Source organism: Pseudophryne corroboree, chromosome 12 (assembly GCF_028390025.1).
Source record: "Pseudophryne corroboree isolate aPseCor3 chromosome 12, aPseCor3.hap2, whole genome shotgun sequence".
Lineage (NCBI taxonomy): Eukaryota > Metazoa > Chordata > Amphibia > Anura > Myobatrachidae > Pseudophryne > Pseudophryne corroboree.
The window spans coordinates 45,707,508-45,723,809 of record NC_086455.1 but is presented as its reverse complement, the minus strand read 5'-3'; the positions used below and the strand labels follow the sequence as shown (position 1 = coordinate 45,723,809).

Here is a 16,302-nt window from a genome sequence, read left to right as displayed (position 1 = left end):
TTTTTTTATACTGGTTGAGGTAATTTCAGTGCCTAAAATGGAGTCAGCCCCCTTTTAAGTCTGTAATGCCAGTCTGGGTACTGTGTACACACATAGTATACTTAGACTCAGTTCGCTCCCTCTGAAGTGGTGCATCTGCACTGTGTACTGAGTTTGAAGATTCATCCGCCCCCTGTAGAAGCCATGCGTCTCTGTACCCGCATACCGCCATAATGGCCGTTGACCCGCTAATCGGGACGCTGGCTTAGTACTCACCACTCTTCTATCTTCTGGCTCTGTTAGGGGTGGCGGCGCGCTGCGGGAATATACGCTCGCCGTGGTGGGGCTTGTGAGTAGTTCCCTCAGGAGCTAGTGTCCTCTCAGCGGAGAATGGGACCATTAACCCTTTAAGAGGTTTGGCCGTTCCCCCCCTTCCTAAATCCCACGAAGCAGGCAGGCTGGTGCTATCCAGACCTGCCTAAAAATAACAAACATACAAAATAAATGCAGAAAACTCTTTAGGAGCTTCCGGCGACGTGACCGGCTCCTCCGGGCACATTTTCTAAACTGAGTCTGGTAGGAGGGGCATAGAGGGAGGAGCCAGCCCACACTATCAAATTCTTAAAGTGCCCAAGGCTGCTAGTGGAACCGTCTATTTCCCATGGTACTAAATGGATTCCCAGTATCCTCTAGGACGTAAGAGAAATGGGAGCACGCAGTCTGTGATAAGCTGTTTTTCGGGAGATATGTGCGATAACTTTAGCCTTGATCACAGATCGCATTACCGCGGCTAATTGGATACCCCCCCCCATTTTCATGTTTACACTACACATCATTGTTTTAAGATCTGCGCATCCGCAGGAGATGTGCTGCACATGTGCAGATCTGAGTCTGCAGTGTCACTCGCAGTGCCCCAAAAGCAACAGCATAGTTGGCATTCTGTTGGTGTTTGGGGGTGACGATGGGCCATGTTCTACAAAACGGGATTGTTACCTGGGCATGCCGAATTGCATTTTTGTGAGTTCACCAGGCAGAAAAAAGAGAAAATGCAAGTGCACACTCTAAACCATGGGTCTTCAACCTGCGGCCCTCCAGCTACTGTGAAACTACACATCCCAGCATGCCCAGCCACAGTTTTGCTATTAAGGTATGCTAAAACTGGGGCAGGGCATGCTGGGATGTGTAGTTCCACAGCAGCTGGAGGGCCGCAGGTTGAAGACCCATGCTCTAAACACTGACAATCAGAACAATTATAATAAACTCTGCAGTTTAACATGGAGTAAAATTGAGGTCCTTAACATAATTTTTGGCCAAATTGTGCTTCATTGTGCTTTACAGAATGCTATTTTGTCAATGGAAACGGTTGTTAACCACAATGGATGAGACAGTGTATATTTGTAATGCTATTCAAGTGATTTGCTTTGCAACAGCACAACCTTATGACAAAATTTGTAACTAATATTTTTTTTCAATTGAGTGGCTAGTGTAGGAGTGAGGTACCTTTGGCCCTCCAGCTGTTGTTGAACTACACATACCAGCATGCCCTGCTACATTTTTTGCTATCTGACCAAGCTAATACTGTTGCAGGGCATGCTGGGATGTATACAGGGCCGGATTAAGGTTTGTGGGGGCCTCTGGGCAGCACAGTTGTGGGGGCCCTGATCAATAAAATTATCAAAGGTATAAATATATACAGTATATATATATATATATATATATATATATATATATATATATAGTGCAAAACGACCCGGCACTCAGCAGTCCCTTGAAATAAAATACAATGCTCACGGTGCCCTCCCACAAGGCCGCAGCCCAGCAATAGAGGAAACAAATGGGCGGCACTCGGAGTCTCAATCTTAAAAATCAAAGTGCAGTGACTTTATTGTCAACATAGACTTCAAACTCCACTACATATAATGTCCATATACCTGTCCACTGACATTGTCTGAAGAAGTCACTGAGGCCAATGTATACTGCAATTGGGATGGAGTGGTGGCATATAAATATATATATATATATATATATAGAAAGTATAGCTGCTCCGGCACTCCACAAAGTCCAATGCTGGACTGATGCTGCTCTGGTGCCCTCCCCAACCGGGAACCGGTGGTACACAATGGAAAAAACGAGGCGGCACTCAGAGAAACACTTACCCCCTGACCCCATTCAGTCACATGCTGCAGCGTTACTCTCCGGCCTCCCGGGAGGAGACGCTCGAACAGTGAGTATGTCTCGAGCGGTTGCCATGGTGGCGCGGCTCGCTCCCGTGACATCACTTCCGGCCCCGCTGAGGCGTCAGTGAGCCGGGCGGAAGTCCTGAGCGGGCGGCCGGAGAGTAACGCTGCAGCATGTGACTGAATGGGGTCAGGGGGTAAGTGTTTCTAACCTTATTTAAACACTCTTGTTTTGCACTACTGTTATCCTGAAGAAGGGGACCAGGTCCCCGAAACGTTGATGTGACCTTTTGCACCATTTGCACAATTATATTATAGAAGTGAAAGTCTCTGAGTGCCGCCTCGTTTTTTACATTATATATATATATATATATATATATATATATATATATATATTGTATAATATACATGCACATGCGCATATGAAGAGATTGCGTGTGACCGCATGAGGGGTCAGTTATACCCCACCCTCCTCTCCCCACCTGCTCCAGCTGTGGGGGAGATGTTAGGGCTCAGTGAAGCTAACTGCAGGGGACCCACACGGTAAGACATTTGAGACCCCAGAGGAGATTTTATGAAACGCGACTCACTGACCGTGAGGGGACTTCTGGAGAGATGAGCTGTGCTGTCCGGGTCTCCTGTCAGGGAAAGGTGCTTCACTTTGTGAGAGGGCACACTGTAGAGAAGGGAGCCACGCTGTGGAGGAGGTCCAGGCAGTGCAAAACCTGGCGGCAGCGTAGAGAAGTCACTCTTAAGCAGCTGCTGAGGGAGGGGACCGCGCATCCAGAGTCCTGCTGGCAGCGCCTCCCTGAGTCTGCCGGGGAACTGTCAAAGGAGACGGAGAAGCAGCGCCAGGGTTTTGGAGGCAGTGCCTGTGGTCAATTGTGTGAGACAGTGGGGGCCCCTAAAGTGTGTGGGCCCCAGGACGACCGCCCATATCTCCCCTCCTTTAATCCGGCCCTGGATGTATAGTTCAACAATAGCTGGAGGGCTGCAGGTTCCCCACCCATGGGCTAGCACATCCACTGATGTATCCACTGATGTATCTGGTGTCTGGGTTTCTCCTCACCACAAGCCTTAGAACTCACTCCAGTCTTCTCTAAGTAGGGGAACCTATATTGCCCCACATTAATTGGACTTTTTTGTGACCTGGCAATTGTCAATGACTCCACGCTCATAGCCCCCGCATATGTTGTGTGCTTCCACTGCACCGTTGTACCAGTCACGGCCATTGCAAATTTTATCAGCAATTATCATGATACGAGCCTCCTGTAGGATGTCTGAAGTGTCAAGAGAAGATAATGTAAGTTATTTTATAGGACCGTAATCTACTGGTATAAGACATCATGCTCTAAAAACTTCAATTGAATCACTTTTGAACACTGTATTTTAAGTGAACTTTATCATTAAAGGAACACTACAACTAAAATGAAAATTTTCTTCTAAAAGAGCTACTGTAATATCACCAATCACCAGCATTCCCTGCATATTATCCAACATTGTCTGGACATATACTGTAATCCAGGGCTGTTTTAACAGCAGTGTAGGCCCTAGAGCAAAGCAATGCACTGGAGCCCTACCCATCATCCAGCGATAGGGGTGGTGGTACTATTAGTGGCAGGTTTGATGTTCTGCGGGTGGTAGGAGGTGTTTTATCTTCTGCTCAGCATGTATGATCTGGAGTAGCAATTTCTACTAATTACTCCTTTACTGCACGAATTGTGGGAGATTGGGCTGAATGAAGAGGCCCCGGTACATGATTTCCAGGGTGGTAGGGGGTGTTTAATACGCAGGGGAGGGGTGGATAGTGGGGTGGGCTTAATATTCATCATTTTCCGGTAGGAGGGCAGCTTGCTTCACTACTGATATCTCCAGATCCTGGAAATACATTTCTTAGATTTCAATACGATAAAATAAACTAGATAGTCCAACTTCTCAGGAGGTACTGGAGACTTAGGGATCAGAGTTCAGGAGCCAGAGCAATCCACCGATGAAAATATAAAACTGCATACCAGGCGTGTGGAGCTGGAGCAGGGACCAGCTGCTGGAAGCTGATATCTCTGGTTCTGGGCATAGTAGAGACAAGGTGCCAGTGTCCACTGAAAGGGTAGAGGCCCAGCTTTTGGAGTGTACACTCAGAAAAACTCTAAGTAAGACAGAACCCGAGATATCTGGCTGGGAAGAGCAATTAACAGGCTCGGATGGGGACCACTGCTTTGAAGTTTCCAGGGCCAATTTAAAAAAAAAAATGGAATGTTAACTATCTGCTCAGCTCCTAAAGAAGAATTTTTTTTTTTGTGTTGGTGCACCCTGCATGCCAAATACAGATTCCGCGGGGCAGTGATGATGTTGCCCCCTAGGCCCTGCATCCTGGGGCAGGAAGCAGCACCGCTTGCCAGCCCCAACTATGCTCCTGGATGCATGTGCACACTGATGATGATGTTGACTAATAGCAGATCAAGTGTTGAGGACAGTTGCAATGCAAGATGCTTACAAGTCCACGTACAGGAGAATTTATGCTTATTTTCCATACACACAGTTTTGGAGCAACACCCTTTAACTCTGTATCAGGCAGGACAGAAACACATAAATAGAAGCAAGGATAGTGTTTCATCTCTTCTATTTTCACATTGTTTTGCAAAAAGCAAGTTGGGAGATAACATTTAAAGTCCTAATTGGGACCTTGGGGTTTAATGTATTTGCGTCAGTTGCTTTGCCCTTGCGTTTGTACTTCTCTCAAGCTCTTTTGGTGACATTCCTGGTAAGGTGGAGGTGGCTTGACAAGTAGCGGTGAAAAAAAATGAATGGACAGAAGTTTAATGTAAGTAACAATTTAAATAAAAAATGCAATGTGGTTTCATATTGTTTGTGTTTGCAAATATATATTTTTTTAAATTAGATTTAAAAAATCTCACTTATTTATGTTGGATGTCTTACCTTTAAAAGCTTTTGAGTATCATAATGTGTCCCAAGACCTTTATGTTCTATACCTAAAGATTCTTTTGTCCATTTATGTTGATGTAAAACTGAGATTTTATTAAACCGATCTAAGGAATCTTAATTATAATAAACCTGTTACTGTTGGGTGGATCAATTATCTGGTGGTAGTATGTGAGATACTAAAATATGTACCTGCAAGGATAGAACTGTATTAAATTTATACGCTTGTAGTAATTAAATATATTGGTCTGACATTTGGTACTGGTCGTAGCTAAGTTTAATTACCTCTCTTCTGTCACATAAGGGAATACTGTTAGAGGATTTAACTAGCATATTTAATCTGATTAAAGCCAGCCTGAAACATTAGGGCATCTTCCATAGGATAAAAATGCCTTTATCTATGGGAATAATGAATTTATAATAAAAATAAAATAAAAATAGAAGCATAGCTCTAATTGAAGGTATGGCTGAGTAATAGACTTGCCATTAAATGAAACATATTTTTATTTTGAGTTTGTATTTGTCTAATGTATGTATGTAATAAAAAGCCCCCCCCCCCCCCCCCCTCCCCTCTTACTAGAGCTGCCGCCACAGCATGCAGTTTAATGGACAGGGCAGAGCTGCTGCACATGCCCAGTTGAAGCAGTTTCTTCTACCAAGTTTGCTGTGTGTGTGTGTATCTGAATCCTTAATCAGTGCACTTGACCAGAGAATAGCTACCAGGAAGAAGAGACAGGAGCCTTACTATGAGGTGGGAGAATGTGTGCTTAGAGAGTGCAGTTTTGTGTCCTGCTGGTTCTATTATATTTGTGATTTTGTGTATTTATTTATTATGAGAAGTTCATCCTTTTCCTGACTACTTGCTGTATTTTATTTATATTAGATATGTTTAATACAGTCTATACTAGGGGTGGGCAACATGCGGCCCGCGGGCCGGATGCGGCCCGCGAACCGATCCTGCCTGGCCCGCTGTCCCCCATCAGTGCGCAATGACAAGCGGCCCGACTGGCTGAGCCGCTTCTCATTGCGCTACAGCAGCTCCGAGAGACACGGCGCCGCTGAGGAAATCCCGGTCACGTCACAGGGGCTGCTGACCGGGATTTCCTTTCCAACGTCTCAGGCGCTGGGCGGTGCCGGGGGCGGATCCACATCAAGAAGAGTGTGGATCTGTACAGTGGACAGCGGATCTCTCATGCGGGCAGCATGCAGCGGGAGCTGAGCTCTCCAGTGGGCAGCGGATCATCTGGGCAGCGGGAGCTGATCTGTCCTTAAAAAACAACTCAAAGGTTGGTAAATTCATAGCTGGCGCAGCCTGTTGAGGGGGGCTGGGGTCCCAAGTAGGGAGAGTAAACAGCAACCTGTGCCCAGGGAGTGAGGGAGTCTGTTGTTTAACGGCTGCTATATGGGTCCAGGGGAGGGGGGTGGGCAGCATAGAGACTGCCATATAAGTTCAGGGGAGGGGGGGGGATAGAGAATGCCCGATCCCACCCACTCTGCCGCCAGAGCCCAGACACCACCCCCTCAGGTTACACTGAGCGTCCCAACAACAGGCGCACAGTTTACAGTGCAGCCTGACCAGTGACCACCCCCTACCCCTGATGGAGTGTGAGCTGCGGGCAATACTGCCCGATCCCCCTGCTGCCGCCGGAGTTAATAGTGAGCCGCGGGCTGTAATGCCCGACCCCCCTTCCCATCTCCATGTCGCTGCTGCAATTTAAAGCCGTCCTCCTGATCTTGAGCATGTGACCCACAGGCTGTAATGCCCGATACCCCCGCAGCCGCAGGAGTTTACTGTGAGGTTGAGCCGTTATGCCCGAGCCCACTCCCCCTCTCACTGCCAGCGCAGCATCTTAAAATCCAACCCACCCCAAAAGCTTATAGTGACCTGTGGGCTGTAATGCCCCACACCCGCCCCCACTCCTCCCTGCCACAACTTAAAGTCCACCCCCACCAAAGCTGACAGAGAGCCATGTCTGTAACGCCCGATTACCCCCCTCCTCTCAAAATTGTGTGTAAAAGGGGGCTCTGTCTGCCGTAATGTGTAAAAGGGGGCTCTACCTACTGTGCAGAGTAATTTGAATAATAGAGGCTGTTGTGCAGCCTAATATGAATCTGTATTGTTTTGTGGCCACGCCCCTTCCCCATGAAGCCACACCCCTATATTTTTGGCACATGCCTATGGCGGCCCTCGAATACTCATTGGAAAGTGTTAAGTGGCCCTTCAGCTGAAATAATTGCCCACCCCTGGTCTATACCATAGGTTCTTAAACTCGGTCCTCAGGACCCTAAACAGTTCACATTTTCCAGTTCTCCTCACAGAATTGCAAGTGAAATAATTAGCTCCACCTGTGGATCTTTTAAAATGTATCAGTGAGTAATGACTACACCTGTGCACCTGCTAGGTGATCTGGAAAACGTGAACTGTGTGGGGTCCTGAGGACCGAGTTTGAGAACCACTGGCCTATACTACAGACCATCTATAGTGTTAAAAATGAATACTGTATTCCATACAGTATCCATTGCATAAAAAGACCAATGTGTACATTAATGTCCATGGTCTGTACTAGGTTCTTCTACCGCTCTGACGGACTCCAGCACTTGCTCCAGTGTTCGGCAGAGCGTTAGATTGTGGACTGCATTTGGAACCCCCCCCCAGAAATCCTGTGTTTACCCCTATTACTGTCTATCACTTTCGTACACACTAGGTGCAGGGCCGGTTCTGCACCTTGTGGCGCCAAATGTGAAAGTTTCCACTGGCGCCCCCCCCCCCCACGCGGCTAAACAGTTAGTGCACGCCTAAGGCGTGCGGCAAAAAATAGGGGTGTGGCTTCATAGGGGAGGGGCGTGGCCGCAGTTATGCCCCCAGTAGTTGTGCCCCCAGTAGATTTGCCCCAAGTAGTTGTGCCCCCCAGTTGATTTGCCCCTGTCGCTATGCCCCCAGTAGATTTTCCCCCTCTAGCTATGCCCCAGTAGTTGTGCCCCCTATAGCTATGCCCCCAGATTTGCCCCAGTAGTTGTGCCCCCTATTGCTGTGCCCCCAGTAGTAGTGCCCCCTGTTGCTGTGCCCCTTAGTAGCCGCTTACAAACACACACACAAAAAAAAAAATACCACTGCCCCGCTCCTGCTTCTCGACCGCTGCTGCTGCTCCATCTGGCCGCCTCTCTATTGGAGAGACATCATGACGTCTCTCCCATAGCAGCGTCGCACAGACACTAGAGGTCAATAATGACATCCAGCATCTGACAGGTGTGCCGGCTGCAGCGGATGCCGACACAGCCCACGGCGACTGCTGCAGCTGGGGAGCGGGGAGCAGGGTGTGGGTAGGCGGTGGATGCCTGCGGGGTGACTGCGGCCGTGTCCCCAGGCCGCAGGCACTGTTTGCCCGCACCAAGAACCGCTCCTGCCTAGGTGATACGCGTACCATCTGACTAATATTGTCCAGTTCCGAATGATGTTGTCTACGGGCCTCCTCCTATCTAAAAACGCCCCTGCTAGATAGCAATTTTTCTGTACCCAAGTTCCTATGTTTTCGTTCATAGTTGAGTCGCGTGGCCTTGTTTCCACGTTGAAGATTTGGCTTTTTCAACTAAATTCTTCCATGAAGACTACTTCTGGTCAGACTTCTCCGAACAATAGATGGGTCTACCTGGGTCCCACTGGTTTCTTCCAGTTCAGAGCTGATGGCACAGCTGGACATCTTTTGATTTTGAAGGGAATGTAAGCAGTTTCCTTGGCCGACCACTGCGTCTATGATACTAAATGTTGCACGTTTCTTTGTGTTACAGTGCTTCAGCAGGACAACGACCCCGAACATAGAGCCATTGTCATTAACAACTATCTTCAGCATAAAGAAGAACAAGGAGCCCTGAAAGTGAATCTTTATTTCTGCAAATGTATCCCTTGAATCTGTAGTTGTTTCACTGGAATACTACTAGTGATACTCTTCTTGGACCATGCGCCTACAGGTAATTGCTGGTTAGTGTGGGTTGCTTGTGGCAATTTTTTCCATATAGATATACTGTGTAGAGATGAGCGGGTTGGGATTTACTCAGTTCTTAAAGCCAGAATTTACGACAGTTCGGTTTTATACGGATTTTTCTTATTGGCTATCCAAAACACGAAGTGACATCCGTGAGCCAATAAGATGACGTTTTCAGATCCGAGTAAATCCGAATAAAACCGAATCCGCTCATCTCTAAGATATATATATATATATATATATATACATACATACATACAGTAACAGTATATATAAAAATTAGAAACTCACACATATCTACATATATACATAGAAACATTTTTCCACGATTTTCATAAAATTTTGTTATTTTCAGTTACAGGTAAACTATGTCTTCATGGAAGCGTTCTGCAAATTCTCCTGTGGTAAAGTGTTTGCTCAATGATCCAAGACATCTCACTTTACGGAAAGCAGCTCAGCCAAAACAAATCCGGTACAGACTACTTTCCCGCTCCATGTTTGATCTAAGAGTTTTCTGTATTAGTTCAAGAGATTTAAATATTTGTGTTCAAATTTCCATTGGCATTTCCACTGCTTTTATAGAGAAATTCTAGACTTCAATGTATCCCTTGATATTTTAATATACCTGTCTAACTATTACATATTACAATTAATATGCCACTCCATAGGCTGTGTGCATATTTTCCTGGCTGGAATAAGCTGCCAGTAATACTACAGTATGAATAATAAGCAACCTCCGAGTTTTAAGTAAGAGGAGACAGCTGCCCTTTTAGCTCACATATCAGCAAATTACATGTTGAAAGTCTCAACAAGCTGAGCCAGGCTGTGTTTATGAAAGCTCGCCCCACTTATACAGCACCGACCCTAGTCATTTGCTGAGACAATAAAGAGCATCCTTAGTAATATTCCACTTACAATGTGTGTGAGCATCTCAGGAAGGCATTATCTTCAACTTCCTTGAATATGCAATACCCTTAATCAGAGCCGTAACTACGTGTGTGCCAAGGGGGCTTGGCACACAGCGCAGTTGCCCTGGGGGCGCACGGCCAGCGGCATATAATGAGTCAAATTAACTCATTACATGCCGCCTCTGTGTGCGCCGTGCGCCGCGCTGGAGGAGAGAGACCAGCGCCGGAGGCAGCGAACAAGGAGGAGGAGGGAGGGGGAGCAGGGAGCCGCAGCAGCGCTATGTTATTGGTAGTAAGCGCCGCTGCAGCATCCCCCTCTCCTTCCGTATTGGCTGCCCGGCATGCGCAGTTCTAACCCGAACGCTACGCTACGAAAAACTGCAGCGTGCGATCGGGTCAGAATGACCCCCTATATGCTGCAGAACAGAATATATGGCAAGCAAGTGTTTGTGGTGTAAGTTTTTCTCTATGCACATCAGATTTCCTGTTCTTTAGGCATTATGGGGTCTATTTACTAAGCCTTGGAGAGAGATAAAGTGGTTGGAGATAAAGTACTAGCCAATCAGCTCATAACTGTCATTTTTTCAAACACAGCCTGTAACATTGTAGTTAGGAGCTGATTGGCTGGCACTTTTCCTGGTACAAGGCTTAATAAATAGACCCCTAATGGCCAGATTTAGCAAGCCTTGGAGAGTGATAAACTGGACGGTGATAAAGTACCAACCAGCTCCTAACTGCCATGTTACAGGCTGTGTTTGAAAAATGACAGGAACTGATTGGTTGGTACTTCATCACTGTGCAATTTATCACTCTCCAAGGCTTGATAAATTTGGGCCAAAGTGGGAGATGTACTAAGCAGTGATAAAAGTGGGGAAGTGAGCCAGTGGAGAAGTTGCCCATGGCAACCAATCAGCTGCTCTGTATACTTTTAAAGTATGCAAATCATAAATGTTACGGCAATGCTGATTGGTTGCCATGGGCAACTTCTCCACTGGCTCACTTCTCCACTTTTATCACTGCTTACTACATGTCCTCCTTAGTCTTGCAAACCAACTGGAGGGTGCATCAAAGAGAACTTCAGGAGAAAATAACTGCTGCTGCTAACACGTGTGTATAACATCTTATAGGACATCTTAAAATAAAATAGAATAATAGATAACATAGCTAGTTACAATGTCAAATATATTAATAATAGGAATTTAATACCTACTGGTAATTCCTTTACTTGTAGTCCGTAGTGGATACTGGGGAATAGCAGATTACCATGGGGTATAGATCGGGAGCCTGTCACTTTAAGAAATCAATAGTGTGTGCTGGCTCTTCCCCTCTATGCCCCTCCACCAGACTCAGTCTAGGAAACTGTACCCGAGGAGACGGACATACTTTGAGAGAAGGATATAGACACATAAAGCAGTGAGGTAACGAACCAACACACAATAACAACAAAGAAATCAGAGCTAACCATAACAGAGGAAAGCAACACTAACTATAGAAGGATAGCAATGCTAACCAAACATGGAATAGGGAAAGCAACAGCAAACCCAACCAAGAACACTTGCAACCAGGTAAGCAGAAAATGAAGCACTGAGGCGGGCGCCCAGTATCCACTATGGACTACGAGAAAAGGAATTACCTGTAGGTATTAAATTCCTATTTTCTCTAACGTCCTGGTGGATACTGGGGAATAGTAGATTACCATAGGGATGTCCCAAAGCTCCCAGAACGGGTGGGAGAGTGCTGAGACCCTTGCAAAACCGCCTGACCAAACTGAAGGTAATCCTTGGCCAAGGTGTCGAACCTGTAGAACTTAACGAATGTGTTTGAACCAGCCCAGTAGCTGCCCGACACAACTGTAAGGCCAAGACACCCCAGGTAGCCGCCCAGGAAGAACCCACCAACCTTGTGTAGTGGGCCTGAATAGAACTCGGCAGCGTCAGAGCTGCTTAAGTATAGGATAGTCAATTTGAGCCAATGAGCAATGGACTGCTTGGAGGCAGGGCGACCAATTTTTGTAGCATCATAAAGGACGGAAAGCGAGTCAGACTTCCTGTGGCAAGCAGTCCTTTTAATGTAAATCCTCAAAGCCCTCACTACATCCAGTGACTTTGGAACAACGGAAGTATCGGATAATACTGGAACCACAATTGGTTGATTTACGTGAGAGGCCGACACTACTTTCGGCAAAAACTGTGGGCGAGTTCTGAGCTCTGCCCTATCCCCATGAAATATCAAATACGGGCTCTGACAGGACAAGGCCCCCAATTCCGACAACCGTTGAGCTGAAGCCAAGGCCAGTAACATAACAGTTTTCCATGTTAGGTATTTTAAGTACACCCTATGCAAGGGTACAAACCAAGCCGACTGGAGAAAGGTCAAGGGTTCAAACCAAGCCGTCTGGAGAAAGGTCAAGACCATTCAACCACGGAGCCATGAGAGGAACAGAGGGTGGTTGAATGTGCATAACTCCCTTAGAAAGGGCTGGACTTCAGGAAGTACCGCCAGTTGTTTCTGGAAGAAGATAGAAAGAGTCGAAATCTGAACCTTGATGGAGTCTAAACGTAGGCCCTTATCCACGCCTGCCTGCAGGAACAGTAGAAAACGGCCCAGACAAAATTCTACAGAGAAATATTTTCTATCCTCGCACCAAGAAACGTATTTCTTCCAAAGACATTGGTAATGTTTGGATGTAACCACCTTACAGGCCTGGATCATAGTTGACACAACCTGGGAAAAAAGACCCTTTCTGTTTAAAATCTCCCTTTCAAACTTCCAGGCCGTCAATTGTAGCCACTGTAAGTCTGGATAGACGAATGGTCCATGTTGAAGAAGGTCCTTGAGAAGCGGCAGAGGCCACGGTTCCTCCGTCGACAAGGTGAGGAGGTCCGCATACCAGGCCCGTTGAGGCCAATCCGGGGCAATGAGAATTGCCTGAACTCTTTCCTTCTTGAGTCGTTTTAGAACTCTTGGAAGGAGGGGAATTGGAGGAAACAGGTAAACAAACTGGTTCACGGCATCATCAGAGCATCTACCGCAACCGCCTGCGGGTCCCTTGTTCTGGAACAGTAACAACAGAGTTTTTTGTTGATACGAGAAGCCATCAGGTCTATCTGTGGACAACCCCATCGGTGGACAAGTTGTTCAAACACTTGAGGGTGGAGACCCCATTCCCCTGGATGGAGGTCATGCCTGCTTAGGAAGTCCGCTTCCCAGTTGTCCACTCCTGGAATGTAAACAGCTGAGATAGCCCTTGCGTTGTCTACCACCCAGAGGAGTATTCTTGACACCTTTCGCATTGCGGCTCTGCTTCTTGTTCCTCCCTGTCGGTTGACGTACGCTACTGCCGTGGCGTGGTCCAACTGCACCTGAATGGCCTGATTCCAAAAGAGGTATGAGGCCTGTACTAGAGCATTGTAAATTGCTCTGAGTTCCAGGATGTTAATTGGAAGATCAGATTCCTGAAATGACTATGTCCCCTGGAACTGCGCCCCTTGGGTCACAGCCCCCCAACCCCTGGGTGTTGAAACTCTGATCTTCCACCAGATGGGAGACTAGTAGCCACCATAGCAGGGATATCCGTGTTTTCGGTGACAGGATTATACGCTGATGCATGTGTAGGTGAGATCCCAATCATTTGTCCAGCAAATCCAGTTGAAATGGTCACGCATGGAAACTGCCGTACTGGATCGCCTTGTAGGAGGCCACCATGTTGCCTAGCAAGCGAATGCAAAGATGAATTGAGACCACGCAAGGTTTCAGCACCAAATGGACTATAGACTGAATAGTCAAAGCCTTGTCCATTGGAAAGTAAACCTTCTGAGACACCATATCCAGGATCATCACCAGGAACTGAATTCTCTTAGACGGTTCCAGGTGAGATTTCTGGAAATTGAGTATCCATCCGTGATAATTAAGCAGACGAGTAGTCAAGTCGATACTGTGCAGCAGCTGTTCCATGGACACCACCTTTATGAGGAGATCACCGGGTACGGGATTATATTGACACCCATCATGCGCAATTGTAGCATCATTTCCGTCATGACCTTTGTGAATACCCTTGGGGCTGTGGAGAGACCAAAGGGTAAGGCCTTAAATTGGAAATGCTGGTCCAGTACCGCGAACCTGAGGAATGCTTGGTGAGGGGGCCAAATTGGGATATGCAGGTATGCGTCCTTGATATCCAGGGACACCAGAAACTACCCCTCTTCCAGATTTGCTATCACTGCTCTTAGAGATCCCATCTTGAATTTGAACACTAAGGGTGAATTTGAACACATAAGGGTGAATTTGAACACATAAGGGTGAGGTTCAAGATAGGTCGTACAGAGCCGTCTGGATTCGGAACTACAAAGAGACTTGAGTAAAACCCCTTTGTGTGCAGCTGAGGAGGTACTGGAACAGTAACTCCTGAAGAAAGCAATTTTTGAACTGCCTTCTGTAAGGAAACTATTTCCACCGGTGAAGCTGGTAAGCCTGACCTGAAGAATCTGAGAGGAGGGAGTTCCTGGAATTCCAGCCGGTACCCTTGGGATATGAGGTCCCTCACCCAAGGATCCTGGCAGGACTCTACCCATATGTGGGTGAAGTGTTGAAGGCGAGTACCTACCTAAAAGTCACCTTGCTGCTGGGGCCAACCGTCACGCGGAGGGCTTCGTGGAAGATGATCCTGAGGTCTGGTCGGCAGCTCCAGCAACTGCTGGTTTACGGGACTTACCGCGTGTTTCTCTAGCAGTATTGGAGGCACCTCTGGCTTTGCCTCTGAATCTGGCCACCTGAAAGAACTGCAGGGAGGGCCCAGGATAGGGACGTCTAGCAGGCGGCTGGGCAGACAGCAGATATGTAGATTTACCTGCAGTTGTCTGAGATATCCACTTGTTCAGTTCTTCCCTAAACAAGGCATCACCTGTAAAAGGAAGGTTCTCAACCTTTTAAAATCAGCATCTGCTGACCTTTGTCGCAGCTACAGGGCTTTACGAGCCGATACGGTCATAGCAGTGGTACGGCCGTTAATGATACTAAGTTCCTTAACAGCCTCACTCAAAGTTTGCAACATGTTGGATATGTTGAAGTAATGTAACTATCTCGTCCTGAGGTAGTGTAAGTAGCCCCTTCCTAATCTCATCAGACCATTTTACCATGGCTCTAGAAATCCAGCCGCATACTATGGTAGGGCATTGGGCTACACCCGCTGCAGTGTAAATTGGGCTGAGGAGCCTGACTGTGGTCGGCAGCAGCTAACAAGAACGTGTCCATAGTTTGTTTCAGGGTCTGTCTTTCTTGTTTAGCAGTAGCTAACTCTGAATTGATATTTGTAATCATAGTTTTAAATGATTCCATCCACTCAGGTTCCTGCACATTACTACTCTGTGAAGGAATTGAGAATTGGGTACACATAAGTGTCCCCTGTGAGGAAGGTGTAAACCTAGCCTTGCATAAAGTACACACAGACTTATTTGCAGACATGCTTGAGCAGAAAACACACGGATTAGTATGAAACACAGTGCAGTATTAGTGAGACAGCACACTTATCCCAGACTACCCTGAATGGAGTGACACAGAGAGGAATGGGACCAACACACAATACCACAGTCAGAGCAGTGCCCCGCTGGGTGTCTCTTATGTGTAAGTTTCCACACAGCAGTATAACCGCTGACTATGTGCTCCCTCTTCACTATAACCCCCTGGTACCAGACAATTGGTATTCAGTGGGTCCTGTGGAGGAGCAGTCTCCGCATGCAGCCTAGTCAGAGCAGCAGCAGCAGGAAATGGCGCCGTTTAGCCTCTGGTCCCGCTCTCCGGGAAGCCTCGCCCCATAATGGCCCTACAGGTTATTTATACTAGCTTACTCCGTTTTTGTGTAAAAAGAGAGTGCGCACCCCCCTTTTACTATAATGCCAGTGTGGGTACTCAGCGGGCACCGCGGCCTGTAGCCAGGTGATCACTGTCTCTTTATGCCGCCATTTGTACCGGGGACCCGCTAACCGGGACCCCGGTGAATTATTCACCACACCGCGTCTGCTTCAGCATCTGTTAGGGGTGGCGGCATGCTGCCGGCGTGTGCTCATACCCGAGGGGCATGAGAAACATCACCTCAGGAGCTCAGTGTCCTGTTAGTGGGGATACGAACCATTAACTCTGAGGAAGTTGATTCGGTCCCCCCCTAAGTCCCGCGATGCAGGCAGACTGGTTGCCAACCAGTGCTGCCTGAAAATAACAAACTAAAATAAATTTCTGAAGAAAACTCTGGAGAGCAACAGAATGCACCCGGCTCCTTGGGCACATTTTCTAAACTGAGTCTGCAGGAGGGGTATAGAGGGGAGG

At 47.2% G+C, this 16,302-nt stretch overlaps 1 protein-coding gene across 1 annotated transcript in view; it reads right to left on the bottom strand.

Moving 5' to 3' along the window:
• LOC134979913 (acrosin-like) overlaps positions 1 to 16,302 on the bottom strand; it is a 179,394-nt gene that overhangs the window by 1,084 nt on the left and 162,008 nt on the right. The window lies entirely within an intron of this gene.